This window comes from Ornithodoros turicata, unplaced genomic scaffold (genome assembly GCF_037126465.1).
Source record: "Ornithodoros turicata isolate Travis unplaced genomic scaffold, ASM3712646v1 Chromosome25, whole genome shotgun sequence".
In the NCBI taxonomy this organism is placed as follows: domain Eukaryota; kingdom Metazoa; phylum Arthropoda; class Arachnida; order Ixodida; family Argasidae; genus Ornithodoros; species Ornithodoros turicata.
The window spans coordinates 666573-673214 of record NW_026999346.1 but is presented as its reverse complement, the minus strand read 5'-3'; the positions used below and the strand labels follow the sequence as shown (position 1 = coordinate 673214).

At 42.1% G+C, this 6642-nt stretch overlaps 1 long non-coding RNA gene across 1 annotated transcript; it reads right to left on the bottom strand.

The window, feature by feature from the left end:
- Nucleotides 1–1810: 1810 nt before the first annotated feature.
- On the bottom strand, nt 1811–5418 carry LOC135373472 (uncharacterized). Its single transcript, XR_010416477.1, has 3 exons — nt 5385–5418; nt 4658–4828; nt 1811–1885 (listed from the first exon to the last, which is right to left on the bottom strand). It is a non-coding gene; the product is annotated as an uncharacterized LOC135373472 (long non-coding RNA).
- Between the last annotated feature and the right edge of the window lie 1224 nt (nt 5419–6642).

Below are 6642 nucleotides of genomic sequence, written 5' to 3'. Positions count from 1 at the left end.
CTGAACATATCATCGTGCATTGTCCAAAACATGCTGCACAAAGAGGCATCTTGAGGCAGACCCTTGGCCATCTCGACAGCAGGGACTTCAGCATAGAGAAAGTCTAAGGCGTATGGGACGGTAACCACAGGGACACGGCCTTCAATGCTCTTGTCAATTTCATTGTGAAATTTGGACTAGAAACCCTATACTAGACGGAGCGTGGACATTACTATGATCCTTGATATGAACGGCGCGCTCGGTCCTGCGTTGTCGCGGTCGAGACTGTCACCCAGGTGAACTTTTGCGGTGCGCTCGCACCTGCTGTGGTGCAATCGTACCGTTTCCTTTCTTTGTTTCTTTTCTGCTTTAGGTTCTACAGTCTTTCTTTTTTGGGGGTAGCAGAATTCGCTTGCGCGAATTCAACCTCCCCTTGTTATTATTTTTTTTTTTACCAACCAACCAACCATCTCATTCCCAATTAACACACTTCTATACAGAACAATATTATCGCCGAATCGCTCTCGCATCATTGATGTACGTCATTGTATGTCGAATATAGTCATATTCTAGATTACTATTCCTTGATGTTTTGATCCGCCCCTGTTTGTTATTTGTCTGTTACGTTTTTCAAGTTTATTTCAAGTTTCTCCAAACAACATTCGAATCACCGCAGATAAGGTTAATGTAATAATTTCTCTTAGCATCCTGTAACTTTTTTTTGCGACCTGATTCCTAAATTGTTTGTATTCTTTTAAGACTTCACTATCATTTGTTTTATAAATCTCTGGTACAACTTATTTTTATATCGAATACTTTTTAGTAGTTCTTTCGTCATCCATGGGTTTGGAAAATTTCTATTTAAACGCTCTGTAGCAACGAGAAAGCGTGATGTATGCAGAGCCAAAACTTCTTAAAGTATGCATTGTTGGCTCGATTAGGATCCTTTTAAGAAAATATGAAACTCCAGTCCACCTTTCGAATATCATCTTGGAAAGCTTGCATCCTATCACATGTTGAAAAGCTGGAACGTTCTTCCTTCGCGTTTCTTCTCTTTCGGAGAAGAATATTACGACTAATCGGATGAAACGCCTTGAAGAAATAAAAAAAAAAAGATTCCCATGGATACTAGCTTAGCTTATGTATGTAATCTCCGTCTGCTGAAAAAGCGCAAGACTTACCTTTGCGAAAGCAGAACGGATATTTTGGAGAAAACTGCGCAGTCTCAAGAAGCCCGTCTAGACGTACCAACAGTATTTCCTCCAATACTTTGCTGGCCAACGATAACGAGGAAACAGGTAGGAAATTGGAGACATCTGAAGCGGCACCTCACTTATGGACGGTTAAGTCCACGGTTACGTCAGTCCACGGTTACGTGCACGGTTACGTGCACGGTTACGTCCACGGTTACATTCAAAATGTCGATCAGTGCACATTTCGTCAACGACGTGTTTTTTATTTGTGCGGCGAATCAACATTGTGAAACGGTACGCTCCGAACAATGTCGCACGAACCGGTATATAAAATCCACCCACATATTCTCCCAGGGTCACGACGTCCTTCTAGAGATTAAATAAATACTAGCAATGTCGCACAAGAGAGGTATCAATTAAGGCGACGTAGTAACGACTGGAGAACGTGCGTGAAAGAGCTACGACGGTCAGATTTCGATTATCTCAACTAACTCTACCACTAAGGATATTTTTTACCCACCACTTAAACCACTTACCCACTTAAACCACTTACCGAAACTTCTATGCGAAGCTCGAAGACGTAGACACACGCACCACAGAACACAACACAAAAATGTCTTCCCATTTTCTGAGTTCACTTGCATCACATGTCTTAAAGCTAAGTCTTGGATCCGTCCATGGGATCCAACGTCCAGACTCATCCAGTCACACGTCTGGAAAAGACAAAATTCTTTAAAATCACATACAATCGTACAAAACTAGCATATAGTACATGCTAATGTTATGTAATACACCACGGCAACCACGAAGCACGCATCACAGTTACAGTGGTTCCCAAATTTACCAATACTTGACCAGTAAACCTCATGTCCAAAAATATAGACCTATCGATCATGCGTCGATGAAGGACACCAGCACGCCATCGTCATAGCTATAAGTCTCGTTCGAGTTAATAAACAACTAATCGAAATAAACAGCAAATGATACGTATAGTTAGCAATCAATAGGCAAATACATCAACGCAGACTGATAGAAATGAGACCATCAAAACCTGAACAATTATCGTCATTCCTGGTAAGCGAGGACTCGTCGACGAAAGACGAAACACCACCTTCCCATGCCCCCGAAAAATTTTAACTGACGGCATCACGACAATGAGATTTCATTTATTTTTACTGCCGAAACGGAAATTTTATATCTGCAATTACAAATCATAGTGGTGCAGTGGAGCTACATACAAGGTTCTAACCCTGGTACAAAGTACTCATGTTTGCAACTGAGGAGCTTGGCAATCACGGCCGACATGCCGAAGAAAAGAATTACCACTCTCTTTAACTACACGGAGGGTTCACCTGTTTTTCCTCTGCCTTTAGATATGCAGGGTTCGCCAGGATAAACTTCGGAAAGTTTATTCGGAAAAAATGTCGGAAAGTTAAAGTAGACGTTAGAGGACGTATTATGCCCCCAAATTTTATGTCCATAATGCCGCCTAGTCTGTTACTCTGCGGATAAATCGTGAAAATTAAAAAAACCGCCGCTGCCTAATCGGCTATACCTGTGTCCCAGCTACTTTCCTCAGATAGCGACACGGTCGAAAGCGGCGTCGCAGAGAACTAGTCTGCATTCAGTTCCAAATGTTCGATGTCGTCTGCAACACCGCGCTCGACTGCTTCGCCATCTGACGGAAAGGAGCTGAAACACAAACTGTGGTTCAGCTCCTTTCTTTCACCCCGACACTGTTCTTATTTGTTTTATCTTCGTTACAAACCCCGAAGTTTATCTTGGCGATACCCTGTATAATAATTGGGGGTTTTCGTCGCGAGACAACTGAGATCATGAGCGACGATTGCTTTTGTCCGCCTGAGGGTTCTTTGGCGTGCGATGAAAGCTCATCACACGGCACCCCGTATTTAACGTCCCTCACGGAAGACGGCGTGTCTAAGCAACTTGTACCCTGCGTCCTCGGCCGGGTTCGAACTCGCGATCTCGGGATCAGAAGGCGAACACGCTACCAGCTGAGCCACCGAGGGCGGTCTCTGCCTTTAGAGCTTTTGCCTTTTGGAGCATGGGATCGGGAATGTACGCTAGACACGTTTGGTACCAATTTGAGCGACTAAAGGCCTAAACGCATGGAGCGTTTTTCTGACATTTTCAGGACGCGCGAGCGCTCGGCATTCGAGTGAGCTCGGAAAAAAACAGTTTTTCAGCACGCGCGGACGGTGTACGCCGGAATATGTCGACTACAGATATTCGCGCGCGTTTTCCGAGAAGTAGACAGAACGATGGCCGTCGTGCGGGAGACAAGGTTGCGTACGAGTAGCTCGCATAAATTTTTGGGACACTATCAATCACACTAGATTTACTTGTACATTTTAATGATATCATATTAATTTACATTTTAATGAATGAATGCAGGAACCACAGGGAGGAAAGAAGAGCATCGGCACTTTCTAACAGAGATTCGTGGTCGACGAATATAGCAACAGTGGCGCGCATCACTCGCTACGTACGCGTCCCATAATGCCTTTCGTGTGGTCGCCTCGCGGGCATTTCTTCGCCGCGTGTGCAAGGCCATGGTGTGCGCGCGGCGTTTTGACGCTGGGAAAACACTCCCATGCGTTTCGGACTTCACGCTTGTCGGCATCTGACATGCTCCATAGGTTGCTTGCTTCCCTCTGTGACCGTGCCACCAGCGCAAGAAGAGGTACCCACAGTAACACGTGTTAAATCAAGAGTGCCGATAGCTGCACCTTTCATCAACAACGTGTTCGTTATTTGTGCGCCGTGTGAACGTTATGATAGACTATGCTCCGAACAATGTCGCCACGGACCGTTGTCTAAAATCCACCTGCAGATGCACACACGTACGGTCACGTCCATACCTGGGTAGTAATGCCATTACTGTAATCAAATTACAGTAATGAATTACTCTTTCTGGTAATTTGTATTGTAATGCAGTACTTTTGACATTACGTAATTTGTAATGTAATTTAATTACATTTGGGCAGTAATTTTAATGACATTACTCGTTACTTTTTACAACAGAATCGAGTCTGTGTTCTGTGTTGGCACTTGGCAGAAAGAGAGTTGGCAACTGGCGAGTTAAAAGAATTCCAACGCCAACAATGAATTTCCACATCCTCAACATGGTTACGATTAAGCTCGCAGTAATGACTTCGTAATGTCATTACTTTTTCGTAGTAAAATTTCGTGTAATGTAATTTCATTGCACTTCAATTGCAGTAATGAGTAACGTAATTTAATTAAATTCTAGCTGGAGTAATAAGTAATGTAATGTGATTACATTTTAGAAGTAATTTACCCAGGTATGGTCACGTCCTTCTAGGGGTTAAATAGATACCAGCAATGTCGCACAACAGAGGTGTCATTTAACTTGACGTAACGACTGCAGAGAGGCTGAGGGAAAGAGGTACCACGGTCTGATTTCAATTATCTCCACTAACGGCTATTTTTGGACCACTTACCCAGAGTTCTATGGGCAGCTCGAAGACGTAGACACACGCACAACACAACACTGCACACAATACAAGATATCTTCCCATTTCCTAAGCGCACTCGCACCACATGTATTAAAGCTATAGAAGTCTTGCATTCGTCCGCGGGATCCAGTAGTCCAAACTCAGTCAGTCACACGTCTGAAAAAGACAAAAAAAAATTCATTCAAATCTAATACAATCATGAAAACCTAGTAGTAACTATGTTATGTAATGCACCACGACAACCATGAAGCACGTGTTAAAGTTACTGCGGTTGTGCGGGAGCACATAAAGCAAATAAATTAAAGCAGGGCACCATGCACTCGCCATGTTCCCGAATTATCCTGTACTTGACACGTCTACAGTAAGCATTTAGTCCAAAAACATCGATCTATCGATCATGCATCCATGAAGGACACCAGCACGCCATTGTCACAGCTGTAAGTCTCGTTCCAGTTAATTAACAGATAATCAAAATAAGTTCCAAATGATAACGTTATAATTAGCAATCAACACAAAAATACATAAATACAGAACGACAGAAATAAGACCGTCAATTCGTAAACAATCATCGTCATTCCTGCCAAACGATGACTCATCGACGTAACTCGAGTACGGAAGTAAAGTATTTCAATTACAAGCCTTCTTTCAGTCTATTCGATAAAACATACTGAATAAAGTAAACAATAAACCAATGACAATCACTATTGCTCACCTGACGTGCCGCACAGACGGGGGACCGCGAGGAGCCATCCACACCGAGCACATAACAAAGAATAAAGAATTTTGGCGCCAATTTGTCCTCCTGGCGGTCAAGTTTGTTACACCACAAACAAAAAAAACATTTTAATTCTCAATTATTCATTAACATATTGTTTTTAATTTCCATACTTTAAAGGAAGAGGAAAAAATATTAGATTTAGCTCAAGAATTATTTCAGTATTTGAAAAGGCCAACTGCAAAAACAGAAAAAAAGAAAAAAAAAGAAAAGGCGCCTGAATAGTAGCTCCCTCTATTTCGGAGGGAGCTGAGCTACTGTGCAGGCACCTTATGTTTTTCTTTTTTCTTTTTTTTTTCTTTTTCAGTTGATTCTTTCAAATACGGAAATAATTCTTGAGCTAAATGTAATATTTTTCCCTCTTAAAGTATGGAAATTAAAAAATACGATGTGTGAATAATAGGTAATTAAAATTATTTTTGTTTGTCGTGTGACAAACTTTACCGCCAGAGAGGGTGGTGAGGAGGACAAATTGGCGCCAAAATTCTTTTTTTGTTTATTTTGTGTACGGTGTGACGGTTCTGTCGATCCTCCGTCTGTGCGGCATTTCAGGTGAGCAATAGTGATTGTTACCGGTTTATTGTTCGCGTTACGCAGTATGTTTTATCGAAAAGGCTGAAAGAAGACTTATAATTTAAATACGTTATTTGCGTATAATTCGTAGCAGTTCGAAACTAAATTTCGCATTAATATCACCAATGTTTCGATGAATATGCATGATTTCAACTTTCCGCTTCAGGACTTTGGAAACTGGGCGATTTTGACTTGCGTTTGCTGCTTCAGTCGACATTTTCTCAAGTACGCGTTTCTGGCTACTTAAGTTGGCTATGTGGGCATGTTGGTGATTTTACATTTTTGAAACGCTACAGCTTAGCAGACAGGTACTATACCCGGCAAAAACAGTTGATAGTCGCACCTCCCCTTGTTATTTTACCAACCAACCAACCAGTTGGTAGTCGCGAGCCACTGTTGTGTTCGCTTTTTATTTTATGTCACTCGTGATTGCCAGGCAAACCACATTGTTGTCAGCTTGCTGCTACGGGATCGTGTTTCAAAAGTGAAAAACAACCAATCAACAACAAGTCAATCAATTAACAGACAACCAGTCAACAAGTGTATTGTTGGACACCAAGTGATAAATTTCACAGTCAGTGGCCTCTGCTTTTTTCTGTGCATGACCACCTGCACATATCAT